We start from the raw sequence: 15,748 nt of genomic DNA on the forward strand, positions 1-15,748 counted from the left end.
AGTTTGGGAGATGAGTTGTTTGATAGGCTGGATTTATTTATTTTTTATAAAAAGGAGAAAGGGGTCTCATTATGTTGACCAGGCTGCTCTAGAACTCCTGGGCTCAAGTGATCTGTCCACCTCTGCCTACCTGAGTGTTCGCATTACAGGTGTGAGCCACGGCGACCCATGATAGGCTGGATTTATTATGTTAAACTTGATCTGGAGTCTTCAAGGGAGTGTGTGGGCAGCAGGGTATCCCAGGAAGAGACGTACCATACCTTGGGATAGGACATTTTGCATAGTTTTGAATTTGCTAGTACTTTGCTATGGGCAGAGTACAGGGAGTTGTGGGAGATGACCAGACAAAGGCAGAGGAGGGGTTAGATTACAAATGGTATCCTATGCCTTATGAAGGAGTTTAAGCTCTGTTATTGGTAGAAGGTGATGGGACGTGTTAAAGAGAGTATTAGACAAAAGTTGTGAAAGGGTAGTGATAAAGAATTACAGATGTGGGAAACAGGAAGTGAAGACCAATGAACCAAGTATGTTTGGGGTTGGAGGTACCAAGGAAATTCAGGGTAGAGCATATGAAGACACATCCTATATGCAACAGAAGGTGGAAGTAGCAAATGGGAATTAGTTGTGTTTGAATAGTCTTAGTTCTGTGGAGCTCCAAAAAAGTTTTTTTTTGGGAGAGGGGGATAGAATCTCGCTCTGTTGCCAGGCTGGAGTGCAGTGGCACGATCTCAGCTCACTGCAACCTCTGCCTCCCAGGTTCAAGCGATTCTCCTGCCTCAGCCTCCCAAGTAGCTGGGACTACAGGCATGTGCCACCATGCCCAACTAATTTTTGTATTTTTAGTAAAGACGAGGTTTCACCATATTGGCCAGTATGGTCTCCATCACTTGACCTTGTGATCCGCCTACCTCGGCCTCACAAAGTGCTGGGATTACAAACATGGTCCACCGCACCCAGCCTTTTATTTTTTATTTATTTATTTTTTAAGTGCATTCTTCCTGTTTAAATTGTATACCCTAGATTTTCTGGCATAGCCTGGAAATAAAACACTCTATTCTTTTCTTAGTCATAAGTTCTTTACATATTTATCAAAATGAATTTGGGCAGTATTTTATGTTTTTAATAAGGAAAGGATAATACACATGTTTCTTCTTTCCCGAGAACTTCTACTGAGAGTTAAATGTTGGGGAGGTGAAGAGATGGTTTAAAGAAAAAGAAAAGAAAAGATAGAGACAGAGAAGATTTTAACATTAAAGGAGGAATTTAGGGAATGGCTGATGGTAATGACATGGTCGGCAGAGGAAGTTTTGCTTACTAGCCACATGTAGGCTTCTGAGTAGAGTGGATATTATGTCATTGCTGTTATAGCATGTGTTTATTTCACACACTACTTGTGAAGATCAGGTGGAAACTCAGATGTGAGGCATAGCATGAATGAAAGGTAAATAGGGTGAGTAATGGAAAGTAGACGAGAAAAGTATGATAATTTTAATGTGCTTCAGCAGCTCTCATGGACTTTCACATACTAATTAATAAAAGAGGTAACTTAGTGATCTGGCTTTCAGTCTTCTGGTTCTCTACAGTGTACTTTAGTGCCTATACACGCCTACATTTGTATTGAGAGAAAAGGAGGCCTATAATCCCAGCACTTTGGGAGGCTGAGGTGGGCGGATCGCCTGAGGTTAGGAGTTTGAGACCAGCCTGACCAATACGGTGAAACCCCGTCTTGATAAAAAAAAAAAAAAAAAAAAAAGAGGAGGCCTTCTCTTCCTGGTTCTTCCTGGAGTCGGGAAAAGCTGGGTTGAGAGGGTGAAAAAGAAAAAAAAAAAGACAGAGGGAGAGAAAAGGAAATAGTTTCTTTCTTTCTTTCTTTCTTTCTTTTTTGAGACAGAGTCTTGCTCTGTTGCCCAGACTGGAGTGCAGTGGTGCTATCTCAGCTCACTGCAACCTCCACCTCCCGGGTTCAAGTGATTCTCCTGCCTCAACCTCCCAAGTAGCTGGGATTACAGGCATCTGCCCAGCTAATTTTTGTATTTTTAGCCATGTTGCCCAGACTGGTCTCAAACTCCTGACCTCAGGTGATCCACCCACCTTGGTTTCCCAGAGTGCTAGGATTACAGGTGTGAGCCACCGTGCCTGGCCTAAATAAATAGTTTTACGTAAGTATAGTTTTAAGTAAGTAGGGATGTGTGAGCTATAGTAATCAGTCTTTGTTGCAGAGGGGTAAATGATGCATGGATGGGAGAAGTGGGGTGATGGAATATTTCTTCCCTGTAATGCCTTAATTTACATTTCCAAAGCACCCTTAAGCACCTTTTTATAGGACTCCCACGATCTTCTGATACCTGTCTTCTGGTAGACCCCAGAAAGAGAATACACCACAATTTTTGTAACATCCATTCCATTGTTGCTGAATATTTGAGTTGTTTCAAGTTTGGGGCAATTGAAAACAAAGCTGCTATGAGCATTCCTATACCTGTCATCTGGTGCCCATGTGCATAAGTTTCTCTAAGGTATACACCTAGGAATGAAATTGCCAGTTTACAGCTAGGGTGACCATTTATCCTGGTTTTTGCTTATTTTCCCAGTGTAACTATAACACTTTTAGTTTTCAGAAGTATCTAGGTTTAGATGATGAATCGTATGGTTACCCTAGTCATAAGGTATGCTTGTCTCTTCATCTTTACTAAGTACCAAACTCTTCTAAAGTATTGTATCATGTTACACTACCTCCAGCAATATATGAGCTCCCTTGCTTCTCACCTTCTCCAATGTCAACCTTTTCAGCTTTTAAAATTTTAACCAATATGGTAAATTTTGCACTTACTTGATAAGTAATCAGATTGCACAGCTCTTCATATATTTTTTTAGCCATTTAGATAGTCTCATTTCTTTCTTTCTTTCTTTTTTTTTTTTTTTTTTGAGACAGAGTCTCGCTTTGTCGCCCAGGCTGGAATGCAGTCGCACGATCTTGGCTCATTGCAACCTCCATCTCCCGGGTTCAAGCGATTCTCCTACCTCAGCTTCCTGAGTAGCTGGGATTACAGGCGTGCACCACCCAGCTAATTTTTGTATTTTTAGTAGAGATGGGGTTTCACCATGTTGGTCAGGCTGGTCTCGAACTCCTCCTGACCTTGTGATCCGCCCGCCTTGGCCTCCCAAAATGGTGGGATTACAGTTGTGAGCCATCGTGCAGCCAGATAGCCTCATTTATAAAGTTCTGTTCAAGTCTTTCCCACCCTGCTTTTAAAAATTGGGCCTTGTATCTTTTATTGCTATTTAGAAGTTCTTTATTTACTGTGAAGATAAGTCCTTTGTCGTGAGTGTATGTTGCAAATATTGTGGCTTGCCTTTTCATTCTCTATATGGTGTCTTTTAATGAACAGAAGTTCTTAATTTTAATGGAGTCAAATTTATTGATCTTTATGGTTAGTGCCTTTTGTACCTTGTTTTAAGACTTTTCCTACCCTGAGGTCAAGAAGATACTCTCCTATGCAGTATTATCTTTAAAAAGCTTTGTTGACCTTAAACAATATATAACTGTGAGTAAAATACACTCTTCTGGACCCCAACCTCACCATTACGACTCTATTTGTGCTTTCCTTCACTTTTTTCTATTCTCTGTCTTGAATTTTTACTTCTGTGCAGCTGTAACTAAGAGCCAGGTGCTGACTTCTCCTGTCTCTTAGGAGAAAATGGTCATATAGACAGAAGTTCAGCCAGATTAGATTTTACAGGTCTCCAGCTGACTGTATTGCCCTTTTCCCTTTTATGAGCTAGCATTTTATTGTGTTCCTGTTATGTGTCTGCCACCATCCTTGCTTCTTTCATATTTGTTATCTCAGTGATTCCTCTTAACAGTTCTGTAAAACAGAATAGTATTCTCATTTTTACAGAAGAGAAAACGGAGACTTATATTGATTTAGTAACACATCCAATATCCGCTAGTCTGGGTAGCTAGCAAAGTGGGGACTGGATCCCTGACTCTTTGATACTTCCTATCACAGCTCACCTACTTGTTGAATAAAATGTCAGAAACCTGTTTTTTGATAATATTCAAAACCAAAAAGAATAACTTTCTTCCTCTTAATGTAACATGCCTTAACAAAAGTACACAAAGCTAACTATTGTGAAATTGGATAAAATACCTCTCTCTCTATAGCCAGTGGACCTTAAGTGGTCCATGGATGGATGACAGAAGGTCTGTTAACCCTTGAAAATGTATGCCAGTGTATGTAGGTACATGTGCTTATTTTTTAGAGTAGAGCTAGAATGTTATAATTCATGAGACTCTCAAAGAGGAACCTCAATTTTTCAGGGTATCTGGATATCTGGTCAGAAGACATCTGTAATACAGTTAATAGTGAATCCTGGAATCATCTATCTTTTCAGAAGAATTTTTAAAAAGTTAAGATGTTGCCAGGCACAGTGGCTCATGCCTGTAATTCCGGCACTTTGGGAGGCCAAGGCGGGTGGATTACTTGAGGTCAGGAGTTAGAGACCAGCTTGGTCAAGATGGTGAAACCTTGTCTCTACTGAAAATACAACAGATTAGCTGGGTGTGGTGGCATGTTCCTGTAATCCCAGCTACTGGGGAGGCTGAGGAAGGAGAATCACTTGAACCTGGGAGACGAAGGTTGCAGTGAGTTGAGATTGCGCCTCTGCACTCCAGCCTGGGAGACAGAATGAGACCCTGTCTCAAAAAAAAGTTAAGATGTCAGATTTTTCTCAGCCAGGTGCAGTGGCTCATGCTTGTAATCCTACTATTTTGGGAGGCTACAGTGAAAGGATCCCCTTGAGCCCAGGAGCTCAAGACTTACCTGGGCAACATAGTGAGACCCCACATCTATTTTTATTTATTTATTTAGTTTGTTTTTTTGTATCACTGGTTTTTAAAAAATTTATTTACTTATTTATTTATTTGAGACCAAGTTTTGCTCTTGTTGCCCAGGCTGGAGTGCAATGGCGTAATCTTGGTTCACTGTAAGCTCTGTCTCCTGGGTTCAAGCAATTCTCCTGCCTCAGCTTCCCAAATAGCTGAGATTACAGGTATACGCCACCATGCATGGCTAATTTTTTGTGTTTAGTAGAGATGAGGTTTCACCATATTGGTCAGGCTGGTCTCAAACTGCTGACCTCAGGTGATCCACCTGCTTTGGCCTCCTAAAGTGCTGGGATTACAGGCGTGAGCCACCATGCCTGGCCTCATATCTCTATTTAAAATAAAAAAAAAAAATTTTTTTTCTTAATACATTATTCTCAGTCTTTGTCATCAAAAACCAACAAAAGCTAATTTGTAATTAGGGAGAAATCTAGGATTGGTTAAGATGTTTTAAATGCTAAAAAAAGGCACTCTAAATTTAGTTGATTATTTCTTAAGTGAAAGTGCTTGGTTATAATATCATCATACTAATCAGTGTACCCTGGCTCCAAAGGCCTGATGACTTCAAATGACTTTTCATCTTGTCTCTAAATTCCTCTGTTTTACAAGGGATCAGATTTCCTGTGAGGTTCCTGACTGTGATTAAATTTTAGAGACTGAAACTATTGAGCACTTAAATGCAGGGATGACTATGCAAACCTAATTCGTGGGTTTCACCAGGAGATTTGGGACATGTCTCTACTAATTTATGATGATGATGTTGAAACTAATCTTTGCTAGGGATTATGGAAGCCATAATAGTTTATTGATGGTTCAGTTATTGTTTGTTGAAGCACATTTACACAATTACAGTTTAATGACATAACAAGGATATTGTCAACTAGGAAAGCATGACATGAAAAATTAAACTTCCAATTAATATAATATGTATTAGTTGAAATAATAATTTTTATGGTGATTTAGCCTCTTAGAAATCCTTGGAAAACATTATTAGCTTATGAATTGAAAACTCTCTGTGTTAATGAGTAGTGGGAAAGAACTTAGTGTTACTCTAAAAAGATGGGGAATTAAATATTCAGTTCAACTAACGTTTTATTGAGTGCCTGCTCTGGGCTTGCTGCTGAGTTAGGCTCATAAATATAAGTTGAACAAGATTGATGTTTGGAGAGATGAAATACTGGTTGCTTTTGTTTTTTCTTTCAATCACCTTTCCCTCCAGAGTAGATGGATATTATTGCCAGAGTGATTCAAACATTCAACAGGGTTTTGTGTGTGTGTGTGCGCATGCCCTTCACTGTACATTGTAGTGTCACCTGCCTCTGCAATGGCTTCCTGTTCATCTGTCACATTCACACACCACAGCTTGGCTTTGTTCATAGCCAACTTTATTTCTATTCTTTTTTTTTGTTTTTAAATTGTATTTGTCTTCTTCTTCTTTTTTTTTTGAGACAGAGTCTCGCACTGTTGCCCAGGCTGTAGTGCAATGGCGCGATCTCGGCTCATTGTAACTTCCGCCTCCCAGATTCAAGTGATTCCCCTGCCTCAGTTCCCTGAGTAGCTGGGATTACAGGCATCTGCCACCATGCCTGGCTCATTTTTGTATTTTTAGTAGAGATGGGGTTTCACTCTGCTGGCCGGGTTGGTCTTGAACTCCCGACCTCAGGCGATCTGCCTGCCTTAGCCTCCCAAAGTGCTGGAATTACAGGCATGAGACACTGTGCCCGGCCAATTATATTTGTCTTTTTTAGAGACACTCTTACTCTATTGCTTAGGCTTGAGAGCAGTGCCACAATCATAGCCCACTGCAGCCTAACCCTCCTGGGCAGCTCAAGAGATCCTCTTGTCTCATTCTCCTGAGTACCTGCATCTACAGGTGTACACCACCACACCCAGCTAATTTTTTACTTTTGTAGAGATGGGGGTCTTACAATGTTGCCTAGGCTTGTCTCGAACTCCTGGCCTTCAGCACTCCTCCTGCCTCGGCCTTCCCAAGTGCTGAAATTAGAGGCATGAGCCACTGTGCCTGGCCCAACTTAATTTCTTTATCCCTCTTCAGCATTTACCTGTTCTAGTCAGGCACATGGACTTGGTGTCCCTTTTGTTTGACAGTTCATTCTTTTTTTTTTGAGGCTACGTCTTGCTCTGTCACCAGGCTAGAGTGCAGTGGCACGATCTTGGCTACTGCACCTTCCCACCACCTCCTGTGTACAGCAATTCTCCTGCCTCAGCCTCCCAAGTAGCTGGGATTATAGGCATGTACCACCATGCCCAGCTAATTTTTTGTGTTTTAGTAGAGATGGGGTTTCACCACGTTGGCCAGGATGGTCTCGATCTCCTGACTTTGTGATCTGCCTGCCTCAGTCTCCCAAAGTGCTAGGATTACAGGCGTGTGGCACCGTGCCTGGGCAACAGCTCATTCTTAGCCTCTGTTCTTTCACTTTGATTTCCTTCATTCATTCCCTGATACATTTATTTAGCAAATAGGCATTGGACCCCTCTTATGATCAAGTTGTGGTCTTGGGAATCTTAGGGTGTTCAAAGATGAATCAAGCATGAATCCTGTTTTTAAGAATTTTACAGTGTAAAATTCTTTATAAGTGGGTGTGGTGGCTCACACTTATAATCCCAGCACTTTGGGAGGCTGAGGCGGGCGGATCACCTGAGGTCAGCAGTTCGAGACCAACCTGGGCAACATGGTGAAACCCCATCTCAAAAAAACAAACAAAAACAACAACAACAACAAAAAAGAATTTTACAGTGTAGTAGGGGTGACAAGGTTAATACACAAGTAAGCGTAATACAAAGTGAGAAATGAATGTCAAAACAGTAAAAAAGCTAAAAGCTTCCTGTTAGACAGAGATGTTAGGGCATTTGAGAAGTTGTTTGCACTGGGCCATGGAGGATTTGAATTTGGGCCGAGGGACGGGGCACTTATCCAGGCTCAGCATTGTCTTTCAAGGTCCAGATTCAGCCCCATCCTTCCAAGAGATGTTCCATCCATCCTCCACATGATTTCAGCAAGGTAGTATAGTCACAGTTGTTTCCAGACTTCTTCCTTCTGTAATCAGTGGAACACTTTCTTTAAAGCCAATCTTATAGGGAAGACCAGTATATGTAAAACAGTTAAAGTGGAGCTGCACTGTTGGGTTCAAGGTGCTGTGATGGCCCAAAGTTTAACTAATAAGGGGTACCTGCAGGTAATACCCGAGGTAATTCCTCACAAGCGATCCAAAGAGCCTAGTCTAAAAACCACTGAAGAGACAGAAAGTGTTGAGGCTTTGGCATCTAAATGAAAACCCTTCATGACTTAATGGCTCTGAGATCTTAAGTCAAGCCTGTTTTCCTTTTGTAAAATGGAGCAACAATGCTACCTTACAGGATTGTTTTAAGGTTTACTGATAATCTATATAAAATACCTGGCCCACAATAGGCCCACAATAGGTGTCAGGAAATAGTTGGTATTATTATTATAGTTTAGTGCTTTGTTATTTCTTTTCTTTTTTTTTTTTTTTTTTGAGACGGAGTTTCGGTCTTGTTACCCAGGCTGGAGTGCAATGGCGCGATCTCAGCTCACTGCAGCCTCCGCCTCCTGGGTTCAGGCAATTCTCCTGCCTCAGCCTCCTGAGTAGCTGGGATTACAGGCACGTGCTACCATGGCCAACTAATTTTTTGTATTTTTAGTAGAGACAGGGTTTCACCATGTTGACCAGGATGGTCTCGATCTTTTGACCTCATGATCCACCTGCCTCGGCCTCCCAAAGTGCTGGGATTATAGGCGTGAGCCACCGCGCCCGCCCCAGTGCTTTGTTATTTCTATTTTTTTTTTTTTTTTAAAGCACAGGTTATTGAGGTGAACCTCATATAACATAAAATGAAAAAAACATTAAAAAGTGAACAAATCAGTGGCATTTACTACATTCAGTGTTGTGTCACCACTGCCACTATCAAGTTCCAAAACATTTCCATTGATCCCAAATAAAACCTTTTACCCAGGCGGGGTACGGTGGCTCATGCCTGTAATCTCAGCACTTTGAAAGGCTGGGGTGGGCAGATCATGATGTCAGGAGTTCGAGACAAGCCTTTAGTAGAAACCCCATCTCTACTAAAAATACAAAAATTAGCCGGATGTGGTGGTGGGCACCTGTAGTCTCAGCTATTTGGGAGGCTGAGGCAGGAGAATCTCTTGAACCCGGAAGGTGGAGGTTGCAGTGAGTGGAGATTGTGCCACTGCACTCCAGCCTAGGTGACAGAACGGGATTACGTCTCAAAAAAAACAAAACAAAACAAACACTTACCCAATCAGCAGTTTTCTAGCTATGCCCCTGAGACCCTATGTTTCATATGAATGAAATTATATGATGTGTTGCCTTTATGTCTGGCTTCTTTCACAACATAATATTTTTGAGGTCTGTCTACATTGTAGTAGCATGTATCCAAGCTTCATTGCTTTTTATACTTGTATAGTATTCCAGGATATGGATGTACCACATTTTGTTTTTCTGTTCATCTGCTGATGGACATTTGGGCAGTTTGCACCTTTTGGCTATTGTGAATAGTATTGTTATAAACATGAGTGTATGTGTACTTATTTTAATATCTGCTTTCAATTCTTGTGAGTCTATACCTAGAAATGGAATTACAGAACCATACGGTAATTCTGTGTTTACCTTTTTGAGGAACTGCCAAACAATGCTTTGTTATTTCTTTTCTTTTTTTTTTTTTTTTGAGATATAGTTTCACTCTTGTTGCTCAGGTTGGAGTGCAATGGTGCAATCCCAGCTCACCGCAGCCTCTACCTCCCGGGTTAAAGCAGTTCTCCTGCCTCAGCCTCTTAGTAGCTGGGATTACAGGCATGTGCCACCATGCCTGGTTATTTTTTTGTATTTTTAGTGGAGATGGGGTTTCTCCGTGTTGGTCAGACTGGTCTCGAACTCCCAACCTCAGGTGATCCACCCACCGCAGCCTCCTAAAGTGCTGGGATTACGAACGTGAATCACCACGCCTGGCCTGCTTTGTTAGTGCTTAATTGCTACTCTTACATGTTCTGTCTCCAGCTTTGCTTTGTATTCCCCATAGTACCTACCACAGAGCTGCATGCAGGGAACATCATCTCGCTAAATATTTGTTGGTTTTTCTTTGATTAGTATTTATAACCTCACCTCCCAGTTCGCGTGTTTTGGGCCTGAAGCATTGATTTCAGAGGAAATAGATGCATCCAGGATTTGAAAGATAACAAATATCACCATATGAGTGATGTTTGATGTTGTCAGACAGCAGATATTTGTTAACCAAGGACACTATTTGAGCAACTCTGCCAATAACCTGAGCTGGGTGCTGATAGAAAAATAAGTCAAGGTCCCTTCCCCTGAATAGTTCTGTTCTGTTTCAGAAGATACTGCTAAGATTTGTGGTTGCTCAGTCAGTTACACAATGGGCTTTGAAAAAATCCAGGTTTTCCGACGGTGATTCCTTTCAGAAAAAAAAAAGAAAGAAAAAGCCAAGAGCTTATGAAAGTAAGAGATAAAAATAACTGTTAGCAAGTAAAACTCAGGGTGACAAAAGTGTAAACTCTATTATTAATCTTTGTTTTTTTTCTACCACTGTTTTTTGGCTCATCCGTAATCTCATGACTTGAGTGTTATGACATTGATTTTGAAACAACACACACAGCTTTAGTAAAAGCTTAGTGGAGGCCTCGCATAATACTTATGATCCAGGATATTTTGACTGTTCTTATGCTGACGTGAATATTTCTGAATAGTGTTGATATTTATGTAATACCAGTGAAGCTAAAAGCTCAGTGCTGGACTAAGCATTTCTCTAGATATGTTTAGAATATTTGTAATGAATGATGTAAATAGTGTTATATTATAAGACTGTATGATACAACCATATAATTTACTGATATTTTGTAGTTAAAAATAAAATGATTCACAGCCCTAGAAAATAGAATAATTTAATTCAATGTAGCATAAATCCCCAGAATTAATTTAGGATGATTTGCTACCTTTTTGGTAGCCCTTTAGTCCAACTTTCAAGTTTTTATAGAAAAAACGAAAAGAGAATAATGATTTTAGGGTTTTAGCTTGTGATAGACTGTCCTATCTACATATGAAACAAATCCCAGTGCTCTGAAAAAGAGAAATGGTGTGGATAATTCCGAATTAGGAAAAAAAAATTTCTATTTGGCTTTTGATGAATTATGCATTTTTTTTTTTTTTATTCCTGTGGATTTGTCTTTCCAGTTAGATACTGCTTAGGCTAAAATGAAATTGGTTTTCAATCTATTCTCTTGCTTATATCAATTTACAGTAGGGCCAGTGGGATGTTGGAAACAAATCAGCCTAAGATTAAAAAATTTGTAGTAGATAATATACAAAGTGGATAATATACATGTGTTTAGTTGAGAATTGGCTACAGATAAGAGACTTCTGATTTTGTTCCTCTCCTGGCTGTGTATTTTTTTTTTAAACACTGTGATTCTGCTTGTAGCAAAGAGCTGCTGAGTTACATCTGCTTCTGCCTAATTAACTCTGTTGGTTGGTGTCAGATGAGAGCTAATTTTGAGATTAAATTGAGGAGTGGGGTGTGTGTCATGGCTGGGGGAGGGAAGAAGGAGGATCTAAGGTGGCTTGATTGTTTTACATAAGATCACAGTTCTTTTACATTTATTTTTTACTTTTCAAGTAAAAATAATCACTGCTGTTCTAAAGTGTGACTTGTGTCAATACATATTTGCTATTATGGAAACTGGTACATCTTTTCTTGTAGGTGAGCTTATTGGTCATATCTAGGTAGTCCATTCAGCACCTAGGTCCCTGGTGGCCTTTGGCACAAACAGTGAATACTGCCCAGAAAGTGAATGCTGACCTTAAAACAACTTTTGACTTTATCTTTTTTTCAGGTAAATGTTATATCTGTTTGGCTATTTGAGTCGTATTGGGTTTTGTTTTTGTTTTTTTTCCATGATGAGATTCTTTCTTTGAAATCTATCACAAACCTGATTTTTAAAATTTGAACAGGTCTGGGCTTAAGGATGAAATTTACTTCTTCAGGCACTTGGCTTGGGTCCTCGGGGCTTCATTTTCTGTCTCAAGTTCCATGCTTATAAGAATCTTTCAGTGGTCTGAAATAATTAATATAACACCCAATGTAGTATAATAACTCATTGGAGCTGTTTGTCTTGAATGGTTGTGCAGATCCATGGATGGTTGCTGAATTTAAGGATGTCCTTATGTCCACATGAACATTTCCTTTTTTCTTTTGGCAGATTTGCCTGAAGACCTGGATAATCTCCATTTTTGTCATGGACTGTTAAAACGTTTGAAGTTCCAATTCTGGTACTTTCCCTTATTTTATTTTTAAGGTATAAAATGACAGTCTTACTGAAATGTGTTGGTAATGAATATAAATGATTGTTTAATGGATAAAAATGATTGTGGGTAAAGATTGTGGGCTGGGTGCAGTGGCTCATGCCTGTAATCCCAGCACTTTGGGAGGCTGAGGTGGGTGGATCACAAGATTAGGAGTTCGAGACCAGCCTGACCAACATGGCAAAAATTCGTCTCTACTAAAAATACAAAAATTAGCCAGGGGTGGTGGCGGGCGCCTGTAATCCCAGCTACTCTGGAGGCCCAGGCAGGCGAATCGCTGGAACCTGGGAGGCGGAGGTTGCAGTGAACCGAGATCCAGTCGTTGCACTTCAGCCTGGACAAGAGCAAGGCTCCGTCTCAAAAAAAAAAAAAAAAAAAAAAGATTGTGGTAAAAGCATGTCATGAAGGTATATTTTGGGTATCTATTAGTTATGAAATGCTTTTTTTTTTTTTTTGAGATGGAGTTTTGCTCTTGTTGCCCAGGCTGGAGTGCAGTGGTGCGATCTCGGCTTACTGCAACCTGTGCCTCCCAGGTTCGAGTAGTTCTCCTGCCTCAGCCTCCTGAGTAGCTGGGATTACAGGCATGTGCCACCACTTCCGTCTAATTTTTTGTATTTTTAGTAGAGATGGGGTTTCACCATGTTGGCCAGGCTGGTCTCAAACACCTGACCTCAGGTGATCCACCCGCCTCAGCCTCCCCAAGTTCTGGGATTACAGGGGTGAGCCACTTCACCCAGCCATGCATTTTGTTTTAATATGTGTTCATTTGCTTGTGTAACCATAACACCTAAAAGCAACTTGGCAATATTGGACACTTTTCTTGTGACCTCTTCTACTTTCTGCAGTTATATTTTGTGCAGTCAAATTAAATTAGTTGTGATTCATCCTGAATAAATGATGAAAGATTAAATAATTGCTTGGATACAGTGAAATATCTTCTAATGAAATTTTGCCTGAAACCATTTTACTTTGGAAAGATCAATTTCCTGTTCTAAACTTACTGACACAGAATGATTCCTGTGTTCTATCCTGAAAGTGGTTGCACTGTAAAAGCCAGTGATTTCATTCCTAATCACACTGTGTTCCAAGTCTAACATTTTTGTCAAGGGTTTATATAATGACACCAAAGGGAGTACTTATTAGATTGTAGAAGACATAGATGACAGAATCAAGATTCAAAACAATCTTTAGCAGGTTGGAAGATAGACTTAAGTCAACTAGATGAAATTGAACTGTAATAAACTTTAGATTCCAGCATTTCAATTTGCATAAGGAAAGGAGTGGAAAGATTCAACTTGACAGTACTTTTTGAAAAAAGATCTGGGAGTTTTAGTTGGACTGCATGCCCAGCATGGCTACTTGTGTGGCAGGGGTATTGAGGAAGTTCCTGTAATTTGGGTTGCATTTATAATTGGATGCCTGAACTGTCTGATTTTAAGATGGCCGTTAGCCAAACTAGTGAGCAACCAAGAGAAAGTGGTGCTTTGAAACCATGTGATATGTGGAAGGGTTAAGGAACTGGGATATGAGTGGTCTAAGGTATCGTTGGAGGTAGCATGGGGTTTGGTTGTTAGCGGTTTTCAGAAGGTACTTGTTTTCAGACATCTGAAGGTCTGTCATTGAATAAATACTAAGAATTGTCTTGGATTGTTCCAGGGAATAGGACTAGTGGGTAGAAGTTATGGGGTGTCAGAGTTTTGCTTGGCTGAGCAAGAAATATAGCTAGAGCTGTGCAACAGTGGGGTGAGCTGCCTCAAAAAGTGACCAATTATCAATCACTGGAAGTATTTTAAAAATGTGAAGACTCAATGCCCATCTGTTTGGGATATTGGGCAGGGATCTTTTGTTGGATAACTAGAGGTTGGACCGGATGACCTCTATGGTCTCTTTAGCCCCAAGTTTCTGAATCTGAGGGGAAAATGAGTAGAGTGAATTTACAGCTTACTGATCACAGAAGGAACAATCTTGTTTAACCTGCCTCTTTCAAGGTGGCATTTTGTGTTGGCATTTAAAACTGTACCATTTGAACAGGTATAGTTCAATGATCCAATTGTTTTTCAGCAACATTCCAGGATCTCTGAGAGCAAATAGTATGTTCTTCAGTATATCTGGCTAAAGTTTTTGAGGAAAGATACTATTTTCTCCTTTTAGGTATATTCTGTCTAAATACATAACCAGAGATATCTTTAATTTTGTATTTTATTAGAAAATGTTTGAAGTATGTAGACGTTGCATTTGATGAAAGTGGTAACTACTATATATTGAATATTAGATAATTTGTTCATTTAATCCTCTCAATAATCCTGTAAGAGATATACTAGTATTACCTACAAGTAAAGTGACTGAAGCTTAAGTTACTTACCCAGGGTGTCTTCCACTAGACATGTGGTAGAGCTTGGGTTCAGGCCCATGTTGGTCTTTTTGCAAAGGCAGAACTAGCTAGAGCAGGCAGTTGTGGCTCAGGTAAGAACAGTGATGGACTTAGTGGCATTTTAGAATTGGCTGGGCACAGTGGCTCACACCTATAACTCTAGCAGTTTGAGAGGCTGAGGCAGGAGGATCACATGAGGTCAGGAGTTTGAGACCAGCCTGGCCAAAAAGGCAAAACTCCATCTCTACTAAAAATACAAAAATTAGCTGGGCGTGGTGGCACATGCCTGTAATCTCAGCTACTTGGGAGACTGAGGCAGGAGAATCACTTGAACCCAGAAGGCAGAGATTGTAGTGAGCTGAGATTGCACCACTGCATTCCAGCCTGGGTGACAGAGCAAGACTCTGTCTCAACAACAACAACAACAACAACAACAACAACAACAAAAGAATTAATGGTGTTTGAGTCTTAAATCTGTTATTGATTCTTACCTTGTGTGAATTCCGTCTTCTCCTGAGCCTCATTTTACCCACAGAGTTGTCCTGGAGTTTAAGTGACAAGTTACATATGAGCACACTCTGTACACTTTAAACTATAAAAAGAATTTAGAAGTGGATGTTATCATTGGAGAGCAAGATTAGAGCTCAGGTTTGGCTCATTTCCCAGGCCAAGGCTCTTTTTCCTGATAGGCTCTTTGTAGATGTACTTAATACCAGATTGGAGATCTAGGGTGGTTTTTCGTATATACCAGGCATCTCCCAGAACAAATACCACTGTCCATCTGGAATCAGATTTGTATATACCTTTCTTGTATTGAGCTGTTTAATGAGCTAATTGGGTATTAAGATAACTAGAATGTTCTACTACTTAAAGGTGAAGGGTTATGTTACTATATTAGTTTCAGTTTTCCAACTTGTGGGTTAGAGGGTGTCATAGACCCTTTGTTAAAGGGATAGGGGATGTGATTCTATAGAACTAGCTAGATGGGAAGTGTTTTTATGTGTGAACTTGGGAAATACAATACTTGGCTGAAAGCAGGATTATTTACTCTTTTTTTAAAAGTTTAAGATTTCTTGAAATGAGTTTAATGTACTTTCATCAGATTTTTTGTATCACAGACTT

At 40.1% G+C, this 15,748-nt stretch overlaps 1 protein-coding gene across 10 annotated transcripts in view; it reads left to right on the plus strand.

Moving 5' to 3' along the window:
* The window catches only part of KAT6B (lysine acetyltransferase 6B), a 199,370-nt gene that overhangs the window by 2,291 nt on the left and 181,331 nt on the right, over positions 1-15,748 (plus strand). For 5 of the 10 annotated variants that reach the window (XM_064374331.1, XM_064374336.1, XM_064374337.1 and 2 more), the window contains exon 2: positions 12,153-12,222. The exons of 3 other annotated variants lie outside the window; for them this stretch is intronic. The gene's annotated coding sequence lies outside the window, so the exon portion shown is untranslated. Of the gene's footprint in view, positions 1-12,152; positions 12,249-15,748 lie in introns of those variants that run through there. 2 more of the 10 variants (XM_064374332.1, XM_064374338.1) reach the window with 1 other exon arrangement.

This window comes from Aotus nancymaae, unplaced genomic scaffold (genome assembly GCF_030222135.1).
Source record: "Aotus nancymaae isolate 86718 unplaced genomic scaffold, 86718_ANA_hifiasm-v0.15.2.pri h1tg000010l, whole genome shotgun sequence".
Classification (NCBI taxonomy): Eukaryota; Metazoa; Chordata; class Mammalia; order Primates; family Aotidae; genus Aotus; species Aotus nancymaae.